Raw genomic sequence first — 24,818 nt, forward strand, 5'->3', positions numbered from 1 at the left:
AGAAATATTTGAATGTAGATATAAATTCCCTAAATGCTAGCACATCATAAATACACAAAAAAACATTTTCAATACAAGAATATAGTAGCGAACATATGACAGACAACATACATCCAGTCATCACATGGTTTGAGAGTGTCATCAGGATACAGGAGAGGTGAGGTGAAATTGGGTTTAACGTCGCGTCAAAGATTCTTGCACTTATATAGCGACGTGCATGCGTGTGTGTGTGTGTGTGTGTGTGTGTGTGTGTGTGTGTGTTGCTGCTTGTACTAGTCCGGACTGATGCCGATTTATAGTGCTAGCTCACTGAGATACCATGCCGCAGTTTAACATGAATACCCCACTCAGACTTGGTAATAATGTATTTGGCTCTATTCTGTCATAGTCAAATATTAATCACATCCCTGTCGTTATGTTTTCCTTTCAGTTTGAGATGATCAGAGAAATTGTAAGAGCCAGTGAGTGAGCATTGTTTTGCGCAACTTTTAGCAATATTCCAGCAACATCACAGGGACAGAAGAAATTGGATTCTGTTCCAGAATGTAGGATCGGATCGAACTAACAGAAAACGCTTTAACCACTGGGCTACCCTGGATAAGTGCAGTAACTTCGGATTGTGTGTGCTCGGTAGAGTCAGATGGGTGAAAATTGGGGAAATAATCCTTCACCCTCACCTTTCGTAATATTTATAAATTTTCCAGGACGCTCCATGAATTTTCGCCAATAAAAAGTAAAGTCAAACATACTTCTGGAAACAAATGTACGAGATCTTAGCGCATCAGTCACATTTCGTTTCAAGAAATGTTAGGCTTTTTGAAATGCTACCTGTTACAAAGGTCAGATCAAATCAGGGTTCCTTAATGACAAATAAATGTTAAGAAAAACGTAAAAATAACTTTTGAGTTGTCATTATATACCTCGTATCATGTGTACTTCGTGATCAAAAAATAACTGAAAAGCGAAAATCTGTTTCTAATGACAAAGACCAAATGTCAATAGTGTTAGATTTCTTCACTTTCTGTATAGCTACTTCAACAAACGCTTAAATGGAGACTATAAGACAGCCATTGTTTCATGTATATTTTGAGCAAGAATTAAAAGTAAATAAAAAAACGTAGGCTTTTTTTCTTAAAATAATGGATTTTTACTTACGAGTACTGACTTCACAACTGTGATTGTCCAATAAGTGGATCAACCTACTGTGTTTGAAATTTGATGTAGTCCCACTGTAGGGTAGATACCTCTTATTTATACTAAAAAACTCGCGCTTTTATCTCCATTCTACCATTATGGCAACAACGCTTTGAAAACGGTGCTCTCTTGCAACGCGTAACAACACATGGTACAAAGGTCTGCAATCTTGGAACATTCCGAAATGTGACCACAGGTAGTTATATGTGTAACAAATATGAATAAAGTTCAACACTAAAATACCCATAGTCTTGAGAAGTTCAAAATAAGTGTTCAAAACACACAGTCTTTCAAAAAGAAGTTGACAAATAACCCACCAAACCTAGTCCAAAGATAGATGTTTTAATGTCATGGCAACCTGTTCGGTACTTATGGACTCGCAAGTCATTTCTTGGAAATCAACGAGAGAAGTCATTTCTTGGAAATCGAGTATGCCATTTCGACTGTAGGGGTGAAAGGTTAAAGAAATAGTTTTCAAAATGCCTAACCAATATACTGTAAATCTTGAAATCAATCCGAGCGTGAATTAAATGCGAAAAATGCGAGTGGTCTTTGCTCGCATTATCAAACATCGCATTTATATCAACAATAGGACATTTTGGTTAGCAGAAACACAAACTTAGACATACGCTAAAAACAAACAACCATGTATTCCACATCAATGTTTGAGCAGCACTTGTAACAAGCATATAAACCATGTCATTCAAACACTAATTACATCCTGTGAATTGTCACTACTGGGGTCAAGACAAGAGTTCTTCTGTCTCATGTCATCATTGATCCAGACAGACGCCACCCACGTCTTCCTGACCTGATGCAGTGCTGGTGATTTCCCGTTTGTCCTCGACACCAATCACATCGATTGTCTTTGAGAAACTGGGACGATTTTGACACCAGTTTGGTCAAAGTTAATGATTAAGTCAGATGGGATCGATTTTGACAAAACTGTCTTCCCTACATTCGAAATGAATTCGTCTGGTGTCTTTTCAAAGTTAGCTGAATATATAATGCCTCCATATTGCCCTATAGTTTCGTTCACGTGTCCACCACATGATCGTAACCTTATATGAAAGCTTTCAAATTGTTTCCGTTTTCTTTCAAAGTGTACATCTAGTTTCTGTTAGGCAAAGAACAACCATTCATCAAATATATATATATATATATATATATATATATAAATTGTCAATGCTGGATAATAATATGTCCAGTTTATCCGACGAAACAGATTCCATTTGGCGAAAATGGAAAAATAGCTGTAAAAAAACATGAATGGATGACTGAAAATCAGCGATGACAACAGGTGTTTGCGACAGAAGATTGTAGCATGTCCTGTCCTTCCGGTAGCACCTCTAGTAAAACTATACGCGACAGGGTCTGACGTTACACGTGTAGAAATTATTCCGAGAACACAGGATACAATAACTTGTACGTTTACTCGACTTATAGAGGCCTATATTGCAACCAACAGGTCCCGTCGACACTAACACACACACACATACATAATGGACTCTAACCTCGTAAACTGCCAGCCCTCGCGCAATGTCAAACCACTTCACCTGGTCCAATTCAGGCCTCCAACAAACACCATAGGGTGTTGGTTTTCATGGCGTCGTCGCAACAAGATCGAGATCGTTGGAAGAGTAGCCTTGAAAACTAACAAAAGCATGACCGACAAATTCTAGATTTATTGTAGTTGTCGCATGATTTAATAAAGTTGGTTGGTTGGTTTGTTGCTTAAGGCCACACTCGGCAACGTTCCAGCTATATAACTGCGGTCTGTTAATAATCGTCTGGACCAGACAACCCAGTGATTGATATCATGAGCATCAATCCACGCAATTGGCAAAACGTTTTCGATATTCAAAAGGAATCTCTACCAAAAGCAAAGCCGATTATACGATTCCAACCTTATCATGAGCATGTGTTAATGAATCACTATCGAATAGTGATCATATCAGGTGTTCGCGAAAAGGTGAACGTATCCTGGTCCACCGGTGGTACGCGTCACAAACACATGCAAAGGCAAGTTAATTATTCACCTGACAAAAACATGGGAACATATGGTCCAAGTCAGATATGGAATTGCATCGGACATTTTTTTTGCCACTGATGTGTCAAATTTGGAAATTATCCTCCACATGTCTACCATAAAACTATTTTAGTGTTTTCTCACCATGGTCGCAAACATAAATGTTCACACTCAAACCAGTCATAATCAAATTATGCATTAGGTGACCTATCATGTACTCGCTGTGTTTATCATGTGAACCAGAATGTTTCGTAGAGCGTCAGTTATTGATATTATTTTAACGATGAACAAGTAAGACATAAAACAATGCATAGAAGACTAGTATTGACATATGGAGCAACCTATTGTTGGCTATGTTGGCTGGTTGGTTGGTTTGTTGTTTAACGCCGCACTCAGCAATATTCCAGCTATATGACGGGGGTCTGTAAATAATCCAGGCTGGACCAGACAATCCAGTGATTGACATCATGAGCATCGATGCACGCAATTGGGATCGATGACCTGCATCAACCATGTCAGCGAGTCTGACCACCCGATCCCGTTAGTCGCCTTGTACGACAAGCATAGTCGTAATTTACGACAAGCATGGGTTGCTAAAGACCTATTCTACCCCGGATCTTCCCGGGTCTGTTGGCTATGTGTGCACCTGTATTCATGTTAACGCTAGCTGAGCAGGATACACAAGTATAACTGTGTTTTTCTATGAATCAACCGCATTTCCTTTCCATTGGCGACACATTGCCTCATTTCATGGATAATACCTCGGTGCATAAAAGCACCCATGTGTAATTAAACTTATTTATTTTATCTGAAAGATCCCTTAAAATGCAGTAGAAAAAATAAATTGAAAATTACAAAAGATATAAATTGAGTGTTTTTGACCAGATAGCCTAACGACTTAAATTTAATAAATGAGCGAGTAACATTTGCAAAACAAACTCTTTTGGAAAGAAATTCAGTTTTGATAACAAAACGTAAGAATAATGGCTGAAAGCATAGCCGCATTGTATGTATCTTGGCTGGCAATCACTTTCAAAGGACATCAACAGAAAACAGTCTGATAATTGAACAAGCTTTAGGGGTATGTACGAAAGGTGGGGGAGCATAAATAGACCGTTCCAAGAAGTAATGGTACAATTATAAATTGTCCTTGGAGCAACCATGGCTGCTATGTTTGTCCCCAGTAGATTCTCATTTCGGTATTTTCTTATATTGTCACACAAAAAAAAGTAAAATAAAAACATAAAGCGTTAACGCCAGAGAATAATCGGTGTTGATTATCCTCCCAAACAAATTCCATTGGGCGCAAAAGGCAATATTGCGCGCGGTGATAATTGGATGAATGCATCACTCAAAATCAGTGGTGACACCGGGTGTCGCGGAAAGGGAAAGAACCTCCTGCCCCACTGGAATCATGAAACCGGTATCAATCATTGACTCAGTTTGTTACAAAGCACTGTTGTGTTTAGATAATTTTGGTGGCGGTAGAAAACGGTTGTAATTATATTTGTAGTAATTGTCAATGGCAGCAATGATTGATCATGACCTATCAGTTTCACATTTAAACAGGAGTCGACAACAGCGAGTATACGTAGAGCTTTGGATGGGGTTCTGTACAACAATGAGTGTTTTCCGATCCTGTTGGGCACATGAACACGACAAGCTTTGTCGTTCGAGAAGTGTCTTGATTGTACAGTTTCTCGAAGGATGGCTGTACCTATGTGGTAGACTTTAGTTGACTCATTCCTTTGTGGTAGGCTTCAGTCGACTCATTCCTTTGTGGTAGACTTCAGTCGACTCATTCCTTTGTGGTAGACTTCAGTTGACTCATTCACTTATGGTAGACTTCAGTTGACTCATTCCTTTGTGGTAGGCTTCAGTCGATTCATTCCTTTGTGGTAGACTTCAGTTGACTCATTCACTTATGGTAGACTTCAGTCGACTCATTCCTTTGTGGTAGACTTCAGTTGACTCGTTCACTTATGGTAGACTTCAGTCGACTCGTTCACTTATGGTAGACTTCAGTCGACTCATTCCTTTGTGGTAGACTTCAGTCGACTCATTCCTTTGTGGTAGACTTCAGTCGACTCATTCCTTTGTGGTAGAATTCAGTCGACTCATTCCTTTGTGGTAGACTTCAGTCGACTCATTCACTTATGGTAGACTTCAGTCGACTCATTCCTTTGTGGTAGACTTCAGTCGACTCATTCCTTTGTGGTAGACTTCAGTCGACTCATTCCTTTGTGGTAGAATTCAGTCGACTCATTCCTTTGTGGTAGACTTCAGTCGACTCATTCACTTATGGTAGACTTCAGTTGACTCATTTCTTTGTGGTAGACTTCAGTTGACCCATTCCTTAAGTTTGTTCCGAGACAGACATCATTCGAAGGCACCAGCACCCTCCTGAAACTATTTTGAGACTGCTGTGGCATTAACAATGGTATGAATATGTTGGTGACATACCTGCGGCATGAGAGAACGTTCACGTCATCTTGCCGCACAACATAGTATTATTCAAATATTAGAAAAGAAACTATTTCGCTGAATATTGATGTGGATACGCCATCTTGCTTGACATCAATGAAAGAACGATGTTACCAAGGAAACGTCAGATCACAGGGGAGGTAATTTCAGCAGCGCCATGACGTTAGTCCATTATGACGTAACTCATAAAGTGTACTTTATCGCAGGATAAAGAACAGTCGGCGCCTAATACCTTTTAGCAAAGCATCTTAGAATTATTGCTACTGCTATCTATTTGGCCTATTGCATTGTATTTATATTTAAACATAAAACTGGGTTTACATAAAAAAAAAGTATTGATTGGTCCTTGATTTTGTCTGGTTCAGTTCCGTGCGTAACGATTTCTGGATTAAGCTCTGTGTTTGAACTTGGAAATGATTTCATAACAGTAGACAGTGTGGTCCGAGACCGAACATTAATGTTTTGAGCCCTACATGTATGTAAAACAACCAGAATAACAGTTTATTCCCATACAGTAGTAGGAGTGTTTGCAGTAATATCATTTTCATCTCCCAATAAAATAAACTGGTGTAAAGTAAAAACATCACCACCCAAAAAGCAAATAAAAACACAGACCTTGTCAACAGAATCAAACCAATAAATGTGTAAGCATTACGGTTGCCGTAAGATTTGTTTGTTTGATGGATGTCTACCATCGCACTCAGCAGTCTTCTAGCTATATGATGGCTGTCTGTACATAATCCAGGATGGACAAGACAATCCAGTGATTGACAGCATCGATCTACGCAATTGAGAAACGACCACATGCACCAAGGCACCTGACCACCTGACCACCCGCTCCCGTTAGTCGCCTGTGACGACAAGCATGGGTCGCTGGGCCATTTTTAACTGATGTCTTTACAGGGTTTTGGTAAGATATATACGAAGAATGTCTTATGGTAGACTTTGTTCATGGAGAATCTTAAAAGAGCTCAACAGTCCTCAAAAGTCAGTTCTTTTTTCAAGATTGGTCAGGGGTGGAAATCTGACAGTGCAAAATATTGTGAATAATTAGGATATTCAATTAGTGCAAAGTTATCACAACAGACGCTGATATTATCTCGGGGTTGCCTGGTTAAGGTGGTTATTGGTCTAACCATTAGGGAAATTGTCCATCTGTAGAATTCCTTTGGAATCACACAAAACTGAAGCCATTACCTTGTCAATTTTATCAATTTTCCTCAATGGCGAATATCAATATACTTGCAAATAAGCTGCCTGGTTGTGTATTTGGTGTTGAAAGCTGTGTACATAATGCAAGCAAGCTCTTTCATCCTTCGCAGTTAGGCTCAGAACCTTTCAGCCACCCTCCGTTAATTATGTGAAGTAATTATGTCTGGAAAATCGTTAAAGGAGGTCAATTCCGAGAACCAAAAAATGGAATGCCCTTACTATATTATGCTTAAAGACATTTATTTATTTGATTAGTTTTGATATATATGTAATTCAAATTGTACGTATGAAACTTTTCTGATTTCCTATTATGTTCTTCTCTCTTAAGACATAAACTTAAACCATTCAACTATATGGGCTTCCCTTTTTTCCATCAGTTAAAGATTCCGTGTTCAGAAAAGGGTCGTCAATATGAAAGCCCCATGCTGATAACACATTTAATAACACATGTGAAGATCGATTTCTTCATATCAACAACGCTGACAGTTTTGTGTCTTTGATTTTAGATTTTTCAAATGATTTATATGAATATTTGTCAAATTATACCAGCCACTTTGACACGTATCGATTTCCCATGGTTTTCTGTACAAAAGGTAGCTCCAATCTTCCAAAGGAGGTAAACTTCCTGACGTGTTTGCCAGCGTGTATTAAATCTCAGTCAAATTTATTAATATTGAACGTACGTGCTGATTCGCCTGTTTGATGGATGCTTGTATTCATGTTAATGTCAATGTTTGCTTGCTCATTTATCCAGAAACAGGAAATTGCGTAGGTCAGCGTAGGTTTAAAAAAATCATGTTTCTTTTTTAAATTACTTCATAATTTTCTTCAATATTCTTCAAATAATGGAAACTATCTATTGTACAAAGACAATTTGTAAACAATTCAATTTCAAGTCAATTTCAATAGCAATGATAAATGAGATTTGAAACGCAGGATGTGATGTATAATTTTCGAGTTATTTGGTTTGTGGCTGGTTGATTAACGCCGCATCAATCGGTGGCTTGTACAAAATCGAGTTTAGACTCCATTTTAAATTTCAGAGTTGGAAAGATGTTTCATCAAATATGCGCCAAAATAAGGTGGTTTGAGGTATGATTATATGGACATTCAGGCACAGTGGATTCCATCGGTAGTGTGTGAGTGAGTGTGTATGGTTTTACGCCGCTTTTAGCAATATTCCAGCAATATCACCGCGGGGGACACCAGAAATGGGCTTCACACATTGTACACATGTCGGGAATCGAACCCGGGTCCTCGGCTTGATGAGTAAACGCTTTAACCACTAGGCTACCCGACCGCCCCTCCCTCGGTAGGGCGGACATGTATATTATATACCGAACATCTTTTAATAGGGCTGGTGTATGTTTGTTTGGGTTTTCAATTTGTTGTTTCCATGGTAGAAAAAACTGCTGCCTGATTTATCATTGATCATTATTTCCATATTTCGAAGCCATCTGTTTAAAATCTGCATTCATTGTCTGACAAACCAAAAATGTTTCGTTTACACATTGACAATTCGTGTTGAAATACAGAAACAGATCTGGAGTTGTTTTGTATTGTTCAATGGGAAAAGCTGTTTGAATGCCCTTTGATAGAAAACCACCGTTTTGCCTCGAATCAGGGTGCAAGGGAAGTCTTCTGCAGTTCAGAAATCCACGCTGCGTGCATCCTGTCTTCTTCCTGGAGGAGATAAGGGATTTATGCTTCCGCTCAGAAATGTGTTTCCCTCCCAGGCGGGATAAATAGTATTTTATCAAAATCACATGAACCAATCAGATCTGATCATTATGACATGCAGGTATAATAAATATAGTTACTATTAGGAACATATTTGTGACTACCAATACATATCTGTTTGTCCCATGTGACGGTACAAAAAATGATACAGATATAAACAGAAAGTCGACATAGGATATGTTTCAGCATCGCTCTGCCGTATATATTTTGTGTGTTTGGTGCAATGAAGTCTTTTGAACAATAAAAGAGGGGAATGTTTTTTCAAAGTCTCCATTGTCTGGAAATAGTCAGATGACTCTAAATATATTTTGCGGAGAATTCATGATTTACTGAAGGTAATAAAACAAACAATAGTAACCTTTCCTTTCATGTTGTGCAATTATCCAGCGGCTCCAGCCTCTAGTAACTCGAGTATGCTATTTGTACAAAGATTACAAAGAGCGCCTTTCGACTCTTGCTAAAAAAGGTTGGATCAAGGTTACAACACTCAAGGCCTAAGCTACGCATGCAATAGGTTTTATGGTAAACATGTGGAGGCCATTTACAAATGTGACACATCAGTTACTGAACTTCCTTAGTTTGACTCAACTTCTGTGTTTGTGTTCAGGCGAACACTTTTCCTGCCTGTGTTTGTGACGGGTGCGAATCAGAATCACACGACAGACATTTGTTGCTGTTATTTGCATCAGCGAACACTTTTCTGACAATACAGCCTAATGTGCTCTGTGATTGTAGCATACAAGCATACAGTGATTTTAGTCCTACGACATTCATACGTGTATGTTAAAAACTATCACGACATCCTTTTCATACTTGATCCGTCTATAGAGCTCCGTGGTTGCATCTGCGCTCCTATAAGAAGAAGACTGATTGCAAATGACTTATCCTCTATACAACTAACAATGGACCATTGTATATTCGTCCTTTCAGTACATTTCACTTTGGAGAAAATCAATGCTACTCTAATAGAATGAATGTCACCGATCTTATCACAATTCGACTCAAATAACATATACAACATATGATAACATAAGTCCAGGCATGCATGTCGATGCTATAGAGCTCGTTCTGCATGTACACCTACGTTAATTCCTGTATCCACTTCCGACCAACACGCACCACAAATCAGGCCAATCTATTTCATTGAACAAAGGCTGTAACATGTAACTGAAAGGTCTGAAACGAAACATCGGATCTAACATAATTAACTGAGGAGAAAAAGTCTGAAAATCAATTACCTCTCTCTGCATGTGTTAAGGAAAGGTGAAATCGTATTTGTAGTACAATGACCATTAGTTAACTGACGTTCAATACAACTAAAATTACATTGTACATAACACAGTCCGAGTTAAGAGACGTGTGTGGTCTGGTGCATCAACAAAGCAGTGGATAAGGAGACACCCCCGTCCTTTTGGAGATGATGTACCTTTCAAACCTAAAACAACAACACCAGCTTCAGCTTCTGCAAAGGGAGAATTGTATTTGATCATACAGTGAGTGAGTGAGTTGGGTTAAACGCCGCTTTTAACAGTATTCCAGTTATATCGCGGCGTGTCAGCTTAATGTGGGAGGAAAGCCCGAAGTGATGCAGGTCTCAGACGTTCAGCACTTCAGTGAAACCCACGAGCACTGGTATGGTACTGACAAACCTAGAAACATAATCGGGGCGAACCGGGATTCGAACCCACAATCATAGGTTTCTGGCGTGCCCAAGTGACGCAATTCTGCACAGCGAATAGTGGCGCCTTAGACGACTGGGCCACCTGTGCCCCCTTGATCATACAGGGTTATACACACAAATGTTTGGGTTAACTACATGTATATTGGTGAAATGTCAAATGTCCCTCCTATTTATTGTAACATACAATTACGACATACAAATTGATGCTTAACGAACACCTGGTATTATCACTATTTGGTAGTAATTAATATCCACATGTTTTTGATCAGTTCAGAATCGTACAGTGCGTTTAGCAGTTATACCCAAGGGATGCAGCTCTGCAGAACATTTTGACGACTTGGCTACCCGTGCCCCCATGATTAAGTGCAACAATGCTTCCTATATATATTTAAAACACAAACTGATAACATGCGTTCTTGGTATTGAAACAGTTGTTCTTCGTTCCTTTTTAGTGCTTGTATTGTGACGGAATATTATTCATAGATAAATAAATACATTGAATGCATTTTTCGATTTAATTCCGAGTTGCAGACAATTAAGCAATGGCGACAGGTGTTATTATAGCTTCTTCCGCATTCATAACATGGCACAATCACTATGCTTCCTGGAAAACATGGATTATTCCACGAATAATAATAGAGCGCCTGTCTCCAGTTGGTGATGGTATTCTGTAAAACGTTATTTCAAATTAATGCCAATACAGTAGGAGAGATCATATAACTGCTTTTAAACCTTCACTGAGGCTTACAGGCCCTCTAAGTACCGCTCTTAAAGTGTAAATGGGCAAGGCTCCTATGGCCGAAAGCTATCATGAATAGACAATGGCTTTTAGTCTCAGATGACACTGTACACTGAAGGCGTGCTAGAATTTGCTCTTTACTGAGAAAGTGTAATCCAAAATATAATATTTGTTACATTTGACCACTTTATGAAAGGCATTGGTATCTATGTGTGTTTAATTGTGTAATGTTCTATAGATGATGATATTAATCACTGGGTTGTCTGGTCCAGACTCGATTATACACAGGCCCCTTAGATCCAGGAAGGAAGTGTTTTTTTGTCGGTTATAAATGCTCTAACATCTGTAATATGTTATAGTTGAGAAAACCAATCACGGAGACGGTCTCGGAGGTCAAATTCTGGGAAAACATCGTTCAGCCCGAGTCAAGAGGCTGCTTAATGACTGTTATTTTACCCTTCTCGGTGGATGTATAAACTGTGGACATGTCACATGAAATACAGGTTGCTGGTGTAGTATATAAACGACTCAGTGCAGATCAGCATCCATATTAGCATTGATGCTTTTGGCGGCTGCATGTGACCTTTGCAACTGATGTAACAAAAGAATATGATGGCCTACAGTCAGTATGATTGATGACATGAGCGTGGAACGTCTGTTTTTCAAATGATTCTGATTAGCGCCTAATGGTAAAGATGTAAAACATACCAGGAGGTTTGCGTTTGATGAAGTACCAAATTTTTGTGATCCTTTGGTAAACAAGTGCACGTGTTCTGTTTTTATCGACCGCGAGTGAGGGATTTGACCCTTGATCTCCATATTACATGTAGTTCAAAATGTTCTTGTTTTCTGAACGAATTGTTCTAACTTTGATATAATGTTTGATTGTCGCTTGGTTAATGCTTCACTGGCCCGTGAAGATGCGGGGTAGAATAGGTCTTCAGCAACCCATGCTTGCCGTAAAAGGTGACTACGCTTGTCGTAAGAGGCGACTAACGGGATCGGGTGATCAGGCGTGGTTGATGCATGCCATCGTATCCCAATTGCGTTAATCGATGCTCATGATATTAATCACCGGATTGTCTGGTCCTGAATCGATTAATTACAGACCACCGTCACATACTGGTATATTGCTGAGTGCGGCATCAAACAAACAAACAAAGAAACAAACAAAAGCAAAAGACCTGCATCACTGAAGGTTCTCCTCCCATGTCAAGCTGGCACACTGTGATGCTTAAATACTGTTCAAAGCGGCCTTAAGCAACTCACTCACGTGTTTCAGTGTAACAAACGTTGTGGTCAGTGATATGAGCAGGGTCTGTGAATATGGCCTTGGCGATCAAATGACACAATGCCATACAGTGAGGTAACATATATCTGACAGTATTTACGAGCATATTGCTATATGTCTTATTACAGAATGTATTTTGGTAACAATGTCAATAACTCTAACACATTTGACACATTAATAAAGTCACTGTATGTATCGTTACCCATTCGCTATTGCTGGGAAGTAGTCAGAAAGCTAATAATGACGTCTACACTGGATTAACGAAACCAGAACAAAGACCATAAACCGAACGACCCCGTGATAAAATCTGGTGTACACTTTCATCTGATGTTAATATTTTGTTCTATCACAGTGGGACTCAAAGGTTCCGGGTTGTGGTCTCCATTATATATTTGATACCCATACATAAATGTTAACATTTCTTCTACACATGGCCCTTTGCAAGACTAAACGCTATTAAATGGGTTTCATCGTTTCTGGTTATTGTTAGTTCCCGTGGCGATCGGCCAATAAGGGAATCAAATTGTGTTTCATTCAACGCCTTCCTCAGTATAGACATCTGAAAAATGGTAAGCATCGCTAACATATTTCAGTAGTTGAAGAAAATTAAATGTTATTAGATATTTCAATATTTCATCGCTTATATATTTCAACAGCTTATATTTGTACTAAATTGCCATATTTTTCAATTGAATTTTAATAATTTCCTGATCATGACGACACATATTTCTTTTGTTCTGGTGAACATTGACTTGTTTATGCATAGGTTTGTAACGGTTGCCACCGCTGGGGCAGGATTCGCTTACATTTTGACATAGTCGGAATCATACAATTAGGGGTGAGTGAGTGAGTGAGTTTGGTTTTACGCCGCTTTTAGCAATATTCCAGCAATATCACGGCGGGGGACACCAGAAATGGGCTTCACATCGTACCCATGTCGGGAATCGAATCCGGGTCTTCGGCGTGACGAGGGAACGCTTTAACCACTAGGCTACCCGACCACCCCATACAATTAGGATTTCGTATGGTTATGGAAGGGGTTTTGTCGTCTTTATTCAAACATGTTTCAACCATGGCCATGATGTATTCAAATATGCGCATTCTTGTAACAACAAATAGAGGCCCATAAATATCGCATGAGTTTTTTCGTCTGAAGAGAAACAGGTAATTGACTCAAGAAGCAGTGAATTTGATTAAATGCATAAGTCTATTTAATTCAGAGTGATGAGGCTGTTTGAAAATGACAGTCGGTATAACTTCTTCGGTATTCTCAGCAAAACACTTCCTGTGCTCCTTCAAAACATGAGTGTCCCCTAACATTCTAAGAGAAACATTCATGGCGAATAAAGTCGATTCTATTTCTCTTTCGAATAGGGAACTGTTATTGCAAATAAAGGGAATAATGATTGTTAATTGCGCATAACCCATGGCAACGTCACACGCAAATACATGTCGCATCTGTATCTCTGATAAAAAAGACTTTTTTATGGATATCAACATCAAATTATCATTGGAACAGAAAAATAAATTGTACCACGTGGAAACGTCTGTTGTCAGTATGATTGATGAAACTGGGGATTGGGGAGAAATAGTTTACTTTTATATTATACAGATGTGATGATGGCATGGAACCGTATGAAACAGCTTTGACGAAAACCATGAGATTTCCCTTCGAAAAAAAATGTTTCTTTAAAAAAAAGGTTATTTTACCGACTTGGTTTGACAGAACAGTATTTGGCATCGTTATTAATGCAGGAGCCCTGGTTTACATCTGACAATTATACGTTTGTTCACATTTAGAGCAAAATGCAGTGCCTTTAACATGAAATAGGCCCATATTGTGTAAGGGATTTGTTTGCTTCTCATTCCACGCCTTACTTATGATTAGCATTATTCTAGTATATGATGGTGCATACAAATAAGACTCAATGTGCCACAGTCTGTAGACCTTGAATCATGCCTATATATACGATGAAAGCGTTTACAAAGTAGTGTTCAAACTTGGTCTCCGAGTTTAGTTTTTGTGAAATATTTGTTTTTGAATTGGCCCAGTGGAAACAATTGATACATGAATAAGAATCAATAGTAATCAAATTACATTTAAATCAATACTGACTGTTATCCGTCCATACATGAATAGATTCATAGTCCGTGAGGTTGGGAAAGACATGTAGAAGATGTAACCTATGAACAGACATGAATTAAGGCCACATGGTCCGTTCCTGTAAACTCTAAACTACAAACAATAATGAAATTTCAATAAACATGTACACGCATAATATTTATGTTATGTCACATGTCTCTGAAATATTGCATTATAAGCAAGTGATTAGTCATTCACTGGCTTCCCATCATCTTAATCAGCTCTCTGTGTCCATCAACATCACTTGCTTGATAAAGGTGTTAAGATCTACACCGAAACATCGCACTAATTGTAATAAAGAAGTTGTTGATCCATAGAACTTGTCTTTCGTCATCACACCAACTTCTAAATGCCACTGAAAGAAGTTGTATTACAGTTGCTGAGCTAAGCCGCTTATATATTTGATGAAAGTAATCAGTGATCTTTGTCAGGGCAGATTGGGGTCATTTGATTCTTTTATTTTCATCTATTGGTACAATTAGCTGTTAACAATGATCCTGAGAACCACTTTACATTATTAATGTATTCTCAGTTAATGACACCCCTGATCATCGGAGCACATCGCCTTGGCAGTCAGGTATAATCACAACGAAAAGCCCACTGAAACGCTGGGAAAATAACACACGCGATTTAGTCGACAAAATCAAGTTCAAAACCTTCCAATAGCTTGCTCGCAATATATGTCTCCCCGCTGTATTGAAACTGTTAAAGATAGCAGTGCACCAGTACAAAAACATTATCAGTTGAAGAGATCTGTGAAGAATTATTGGGCAAAAATGTCATCCTTGGATATGGTGAAAGGAAATAGAGGCACTAGGGGGATTTAGCCTGTGCACTCAAACGTGAGGAATGCCAACGAGAAAATAGTTCTGCTTTTCATGATCAACGTCTGCATTCTAATGACTGACAGATGCAAGCGTGTTAATGGTACATAACTCCAGTGTTAGAACTGTTTGTTCCTCTTATAGAATATATTTACATCTTCTCTCTCAAAAGATTCGTTTGAAGGTGCATTGAATATAACTATTCTTCATTTGTATGACATGCAGATTTAGCAAGGGTTGAATAACCGCAAATGAGGCAGCAATATTGCTCTCTTTACAGAGATATGCAACATGCACATGTGTAGGAAGTTAATTGAGTAAGACGATTGAAAAGATAAAACATTTCAAGGAATCTATCTTAGATGTGGTTGGACTCCCAGCTATGTGTCATGCACAGCATTTAAACAACATGTAAACACTATTGCACTACTAAACATTTTCTGTTGTCCTAGGCTCCTTTACGCAAAGTACTGCAAATTTCTAACGCCCTATATATATGTGGCATCCAAGACATTCGCTACTTTAAGGTCCCTCTGTGGAATACTGATGAAGCAATGGTTATCACATGTATGTTTCATGTCGTTTTAACTGTTTATGTCACAGACACAACGGCCATGCTTAACAGAAACCGATTGATACATATTCGATGTCCTATTCAGATATTTATGTTGAGATGTACCGATCTATAGAACATTACACAACTAAAGAAACATAGATACCAATGCCTTTTATGAAGAGGTCAAATGTAACAAATGTTATATTTTGGATTACACTTTCTCAGAAAGAGCAAATTCTAGTACGCCTTCAGTGCACAGTGTCATCTGAGACTAAAAGCCATTGTCTATTCATAGCTTTCGGCCGTAGGTGCCTTGCCCATTTACACTTTAAGAGCGGTACTTAAAGTACGTGATCTTGACTACAGTTGTAGGGCTTCAATGTTTGAGGAAGCCTCAGTGGCTGAGTGTTTAAGTCGCTGACTCAGTTGGCCATTACATGTAGGTGTCTTACTCTGAGAGTGTGGGTTTGAATACCGAATGGGACTCCACCCAAAGAATAACTGGCTAGAATGTGAACTTTATTGAGAAAGTGTAACCCCAAATATAATGTGCTACGTTCGCTTGTTGTTCTTGGTTGAGGCAGAGTTGAGCCCAGTTCTTGTGTTCCCCGCCGTGATATTGCTGGAATATTGCTAAATGTGGCGTAAAACCACACTCAATCACCCACTCACTTTAACATTATGAATGTGAGCCACTCACTCAGATATATGAACACTTTAGTACATGGGCCCGATGTCTTTAACTGAATAGAAAGATTGATTAATACATACAAATATTCCATGAATTTCACTGGCCTCTATTTCTGTGTTTAATTGCTTAATGAACGGATAAATCTTAACGGCGGACTTAGCATTCAGCTGTACGGCGTAGGAACCCCTATCGAAACCTCGCTCCTAATGGTAATAAAGAAGTTGTCTATATAGCTTGTCCTTACTGAATACTTATCGATACAAGTTGCTCTCAAATGATGCAACAAACAAACGGGAGTGCATGCAAATACATACCCACAGGTGACTGACGTGCACTGGACAAGGCAATGATGGGTAAGGCAATAATACAGCAATAAATATGCAATATGAGGTTAATACACATGCAAGGAAACATATCTAATTGAAAGTATTTGAATAACGGCAACAGAGAGTAATCGTCAGTAAGATTTGAGTCATGGTGAGGCGCCATTTCACCGCCTCTGAAGTCGCAGAGTGACATATGATAGATGCAGGAGGTATGACCTGAACAGGGGGAATACAGGACAACGTCCATAGAAGCATCATTTCAACAGCGATAACATGGCACCACAAAACATGTCCTTCATACAAGGACCAGGCACAGGTCGTCCAATGTTGACAACTTAGTTGTACTCGCCCGGAGAAACATGGTCACTGCATCAGGATCATTGGAGAACGATTCAAACGGTGACAGGAACAGCTCTTCACAGACAGTTCGGAATAAGATAACCGATTCTATGCAGAGGGTCTGGCGTCCTTAAGTCCAGCAAGAGTCGTTGTGGTTGTATGTTCAGCCCAAGACACCTGATCACTTCAAAAAAGCCTTTAGGATAGAATGGCAACACATTTGGCAGCAGTAACGTGTTCGTCTCATTTGTTCGACGTCGAGAACAAGCGTTCGGTAAGGCTAACGTTGGACATACACAGAGCTTAGTTGTTTGACCAGTGTCCGATGTCTCATTGTTGTGAAATCAGTGTTGTGGATTCCCCTTACCAAAGCATAATGACTGTTCAAGGGAAGCTTTGTTTGGATGCTAATCGACCTAACAGTGTACAATACGGTCATTGCGTACATCGATGCTCATGATGTCAATCACTGGGATGGGGTGGGTGGGGTGGCCCATGATGACACGCCAACAACCAAGTCACCGAGTCTGACCACCGACCAGCATAAATGTAGGTGGCTGGGCACAGTCATCCTCTTGATTGTCCTCCGCATCACACACGTTGCCTGCACGTTGATTCATAATCATGAGTAGGACACCTTCATCGCCCAACACAGCATCTTACGGTAAATCTGGTTGTTCTGTAAACACGAACGAAAGTTTATTTAATGCAGTACTTAAATATAGACATGTACTGACGAGCAAACTAAACAGTTTATGGTCATCAATTCTATCCTATGTATAGAGTTTGCGGGTCTTGATAAGTTGATACCTGTAGCGCTCGGCATTAAAGGGTTAAAACAAGGAATAGTCGGCTCGGAGGCCACATACTGTGTCTGATTGAAGTATTCACGTTAATACTGCGGAATGGTATCACTGGGCTGGCCCCATGACACCGGCATTCGTCCGGACTGTTACAAGCAGCTGCACACGAGCATGTACATGTACGCGTCGCTATATCAGTGCAGTTATCTAAGAGCCCATCTCACCCATGTTAAAGTCTAATAGAAAATAACGAATGCAAGGATACCAACAAACCTCGAGCATCTAAAGTAACCAGAAGTAATAGTGTGTTGAATGCGAAGGGAGATACGTCCGTATTTGCATATCGTGTAGACCACAAGAAAATATGGCCAGGAATATAACCCAGCGGTTGCACCGGTCACAAACACGTGCAAAGGCAAGCCAATTGTTCACTTGATTTACAAGTCAAAATAAGGAATTGCATCGGACATCATTTTGGTCATTGATGCGTCAAACTTGAATTGTCCTCAACATGTCTACCATAAAACTATATTAGCGCTTTTCTCGGCATGGTCATAAACATACATGTTCACTTTGAAACATTCACGTTCAAAATATGTATTTGGTGACATGTTATGTACATCGCTGCGTGTATTTTGTGAACACATGACTATTACCTGGACTTGGACAGGTACACACCATTTGAGAAAAATACAGTTGTATGAAGGCTGATTCAAATGTTTCGTAGAGCACCAGTTATTGATATTATTTTAATTATGTACAAGTATGACTTAAAGCAATACATCGAAGACTATGCTTGTCGTAAGGGGCGACTAACGGGATCGGGTGGTCAGGCTCGCTGACATGGTTGATGCATGTCATCGGTCCCAATTGCGTTGATCGATGCTTATGATGTCAATCACTGGATTGTCTGGTCCAGACGCGATTATTTACAGACCGCCTTCACATAGCTGGAATATTGCTGAGCGTGACCTTAAGCAACAAACAAACAAAAAAATCAAACAAACAAACAAACAAACAAACAACATAGAAGACTAGTATTTACATGTTTGGAGCAACATTTCGTTGTCTATGTATGAATGCGTATATATGTACACGCTTGCCGAGCAGGAAACACAGGCATGACTGTGTGCTTTTTATATTGATTAAACGTATTTCTTTACAATTGTGACAGGAAGCCTCATTTGATGGATAATTGTCTGTGCATAAATACACCCACGTGTAACTTTTTTAATTTAATCTAAAATATCTCTTATAATACAGCATAAAATATAAATAGAAAAAAAAGATGAAGATAAAAATTGAAAGTTTTTTGGCCAGCTAAGTCAATTTCTGAAGTAAATGAGCCAGTAAAACACTGTAAAAATAAACTGTGAAAAGAAATTTGGTTTTGATAACAAAACCTAAGTTGATCTAATGGTGCAATTTGTATGTATCTCAATCAATTTGAAAATGACATGAACAGAAAACAGACTTATAAGTGCACAGGTTTTAAGGGTAGTGAAGAAAGCTTGTTTGATTGATCAATGCAAATCTTCCGTGAAGACTCGCCATGAAATCGGACAAAAATGTTTTCCCATGCAACTTGTAGTTTTATAACTGTACTTTTGTGAACTTCAATCAGACAGCATACACAATTCTTGGTGGAGTGGAATATGGAAATGTTTTAAGTGATCGGTCATAGTCAGCGCTATCAGTTGGTCATCTGTAAAAAGCTCAATCGCGAAAGATTGCACACATATAGCTGATCGCCATTACCTGAATGTGTGTATGATCTTGACGTATCAAATAATACGATAATGGTGCAATTTCACATATTTCATACTGCCATTATCACGCTGTGTTTGGTCAGCAGCAGTAATATGACCCTGACGTGAAAACATGTGTTGGATGACGTTCTGAGGATACTGAGGAAAATACCATTCCGATGATAAACATAGGGTCATGACAGACATTTAGATGCTATCAGTTTTTACAATCATAATGGGAACATCATGGCAACATGCCTTTCATGTCAAGCCGTCTTGTAATGAACCTGTGCAGGTATTCCGACAGTGGAAGAAACCATATTGGGGAGTATTGATACACAAGACCATGAACGAGTGCTACATTCCAATACATTTGGGGGCGGTGTGTGTGTGTGTGTGTGTGTGTGTGTGTGTGTGTGTGTGTGTGTGTGAGATTGACATATAATACAAATTCAAATTGTACTTTTGGAAATGTTCTCATTTCCTATTAGTCTTTTTCTCTCAAAACATAAACCATAACTATTAAAACATGCTTTTTAAAATATGGTCTTGCATAGTTAATTATTCCGTGATCTGAAACTGGTCGCCAATATGAGAGTCGTGACCTTGATGAGTACGTGGTGTGATTAAAAAGAAACCAAAAAAATGTGAAAATAGATTCAAATGGAGAAAGTTCTTTTGTGTTATCAAAATTCGACAAATAACGACTTCCCGGCACCTATTGGACAGTTCTTTCTTCATGTGTCCTCAGAGGTGGAAATCTGACGGTGCAAAATATTGTAAAAAAATATATTCCAGGATATTCCATGAGTGCAAAGCCATAGTCATGCGTTGCCGCCATTGCGACAACAGACTTAAGCACAGATATCGTTCTCTCCCAGTAAATTCCGATGTCAAATAACGATGTTATTTGGACACGAAAACGATGGTTTGAAAACGTCCAAATAACGTCGTTTTCCTGTCCTATGACCATATACGAGAAAAAACGACGTTTTCGTGTTTGCAGTGTAACTTGGTGGAACAACAGATGCCTTGATATTCTCACGTGATTGTCTTATCAAGCTGATTAATGGTCTGACCTTTCGGGAGTTAGTTCATCTGTAGTATTCCTTTGCAATCACAGAACACTAAACAAATTGAAGTTGTCAATTTTGTCAATTTTCATCAATGACGAATATCTATATACTTGCAAAAATAAGCTGGCTGGTGTATTTAGAGTTGAATGTAGTGTACTTAATACAAGAAAACTCTTAAATTCCTTCTTACTTAGGCTCAGAACCTTTCAGCCACCCTTCGTAAATTATGTCAAGTAATGTGACGAAAAGCCTCAAGTAAACTCCATCTTGTATGTTTTGAGAAAACAAGAAAAGTTGCGTATGTTTAATCCTCATTCTCGTTTCCTTTTGTGACATGCCTTTCAATACTTTGGATCAATGGTGCCCTGGATTACCCCAAGGAATACACACTGGCTCTGTTAAAGGACCCACAATCTAACATAATCAATATTTACTTGCCATTAATATAAATTCAATCAAAATTGGAGATTATACATAGCAAGAGAAAATGATCATTCTTTTTATCTGCTGAAAGAATTGAAGCTACTATCTTTTTACTTTTAGCATTCTCATTTTAAGCGCCAAACAAATTGAATGCCCATACTATATTATGCTAGAGCTTTAAGGTATTAAATTAGTTTTCATATAATTCAAAATGTACTTTTGGAACATTTCTGATTTCCTATTAACTCTTTTTCTCAAAACATAAGCCAAAACTATTAAAACATGCTTTTAAAAATATGGGATTGCATTTTTTCCATCAGTTAAATATTCCGTGATCAGAAACTGGTCGCCAACATGAGAGTCAAGAGCCTAATGTGGTACGTGGGGTGATTAAAAAGAAACCAAAAAATGTGAAAATGACGCAACGTTCATGATATATGGAGAAAGTTCTTTTGTGATATCAAACTACGACTTGACGGCACCTAGTGGCCACATGCTCTGACTAACCTTCAACGATGATCCACTGTCCGTTTCCCCAAGCATTCCTACTTTCTTTTTTAAAACATCAAGTAATAAGAAATTCTAAAATAACGGCAAAATCAAGGACATTGATTGAACTGCGAGTGTATTTAATAGCATGTATGAAGGTCGATTTCTTCATATCAACAATTTTTCAAATGATGTATGTAAATAGTTTCCAAATTATACCAGCTACTTTGACACGTATGGATTTCCCATGATTTTCTGTACGAAAGGTAGCGCCAATCTACGCTTTCTACCCAAGGCAGTAAACTTCCTGACGTGTTTACCAAAGTGTTTTGAGTCTCATTAAAATTTATGAACACTGAACGTACATGCTGATGGGCAGCTTTGATGGATGCTTTCATTCATGTTAATGTCAATATTTGCATCCAGAAATAGGAATCAGTGTAGGTCCCAATCGTACCAGATAATTGTATAACGTTTCATACCAACCACACAGGATCAAAAGGTCATGTTTCTTTTTTAATTACTTCATAATTTTCTTCAATACATTTCAGATTAAGAGAAAATAACCGCAGTTGCAACGACAACTTGTAAACATGACGTTTAGGTGGTATAATCAATTCAAATGTGATTTTAAATTTAGTTTATGATGTATAGTTTTCTAGTTATTTTGATTGCGGCTGGTTGGTTAAGGTCGCAACACTCGGGTATAGTCCAGCAATATGACGCTGGCCTGTACAAAATTTGGAGTTCGGACTCGATTTCAAATTTCATAGTTGGATTAAGTAGTTGAGAGTGAGTATGGTTTTACGCCGCTTTAAGCAATATTCCAGCAATATCACGGCGGGGGACACAAGGAATAGGCTTCACACGTTGTACCCATGTAGGGAATCGAACTTGGGCTTTCGGCGTGAAGAGCGAACGCTTTAACCCCGAGTCTACCCCATCGCCCCTCATAGTTGGAAAGATGTTTCATCAGATATGAACCCAAATATGGTGGTTACAGTTATGAATATATGGAGGTTCACACACACTTGATGCCGTATGTTTATGATATACCGAACATCATGTTCATTGGCGTGAAGTATGTTTGTTTTTCAATTTGTCGTTTCCATGGTAAAGAAGCTGCTACTCAATTAATCATTTATCATTATTTCCATATAAAGGAGCCATAAGTTAAAAATAATGTTCTGCGTTAAATGTCTGGCAAACAAAACGTGTAACAAATTCATATTGAAATACAGAAACAGAAATGTTTTGCATTGTTCCATGCGCCTCAATTGCTTTGTCGGTTTCTTTACATCATATGGTACGACTCTGGTGCTTAACTGTTTTCCAGGTACAAATTCAAATATAAGCATGAATATGATTCTATTGAACTGAAGATAAGAATAAAAGTTGATATGGAATTCGAAATTGTATATAAAATCAATAAATGCTGGCCTTTTCCGTCAGAAAGTACTTTATTTTTTATATGGCACTATAATATAACCGGCTCAATCTTTCGAATTATCCGCTTTCTGCCAAGCGTTAATCCTAGTATCAGGTAACATGGAATCACGTTCAATACGACCGCCTCCGTGGCCTAGTGGTAGAGCATTTGCTCGAAGAGCGGAAGTTCGGGAGCTCGATCCCAGGCCGCGTCATATCTACATACGTTAAAATATGTTACTTGTTGTTTACTTGCCTTTCGCTCAGCATAAATAGGCTAAAACAAGTGGAGTCTGAGTGGAGTATTCATGTTAAACTACGGCATGGTATCTCAGTGGGCTAGCACTATTAAATCGGCACAAGTCCGGACTAGTACAAGCAGCAACACACACACACACACACACACGTGCATGCACCTATATGAATGCAATAAAAGAACGCGACGTTAACCCCCTTTCACCTCACCTCACTGCTTCCAATAACTCAACACAACACCATAAGGTAAACACTACTTTGGACATGTGTTATTATGAGTTGAGTTTATCGCCGCTTTTAACAGTATTCAAGTTACATCACGGAGTGTCTGTTTCATGTGGGAGGAATGCCTGATGTGATGCATGTCACAGACATTTACTACTTTGGCGAAACCCACGAGCACGGTTATGGTGCAAACAAAACCCGAAAGATAATCGGGGCGAACCGGGATTCGAACTCACGATGAAAGGTTTCTGGCGTTCCCAAGGGACACAACTCTGCACAGCACCCGTGGCCCTTGTACAAGAAGTGAAACGATGTTGTTTGTTATATCTTTTTCAACCATGAATTAATTACACACAATTTTTTCTTGTAACAAGGAACAGTAGCTGTTCATGCTTATATGGTGGAGAAATATCGTTCATAGATAAATGATAACATTGAATGCACTTTTTGAATTAACTCTGAGTTCTTGTCATTTAGAGAATGGTGACAGATGTTTTTTTATTGCTTCTCCAGCATTCATAACATGGCACATTCACTATGCTTCCTTGAAAACAGGGATTATTCAACTCATTATAATAGAGCGCCTGTCTCCAGTTGGTGATGGTATTCTCTACAAACGGTATCTCAAATTAACACCAATGCAGTAGCAGAGATCACATAACTGCCTTTAAACAATGCTCTGAAGATTACCAATCTACTTCGAACTGAGGTCTGTTAATTTTCATACATGGTCGTTTTAAGGCGATATGTATCCCGAGAAAAGTGTATTTATAACTCAAAGCAGCCCCATCATCACATGCACGTCTACTGAATGCCTGTAGACACATGTATCTGGCACATTACCTTACCAAACTAGGTGACAGACTAGCTCATCCATATTCAGCTTTAATGCGAAGTGTTGCCATCGGTCCCTAGCTACTTAACGTATAACTGCCTCATTGACGTAACTGGGGGCATATTATCTGGGCATTGGGCATGTTTATCCATAAACCATATTTACTAGTTCGGGAGAACATACACAGTTCCGAATTTTGAATTGTACGATATGTCGCCGTGTTTGTTCAGGTCAATACTTGACTTGTCGTTGCATGTGTTTGTGACAAAGGCCACCACTATTTCATC

Source organism: Haliotis cracherodii, unplaced genomic scaffold (assembly GCF_022045235.1).
Source record: "Haliotis cracherodii isolate W230 unplaced genomic scaffold, xgHalCrac1.p SCAF_27, whole genome shotgun sequence".
Lineage (NCBI taxonomy): Eukaryota > Metazoa > Mollusca > Gastropoda > Lepetellida > Haliotidae > Haliotis > Haliotis cracherodii.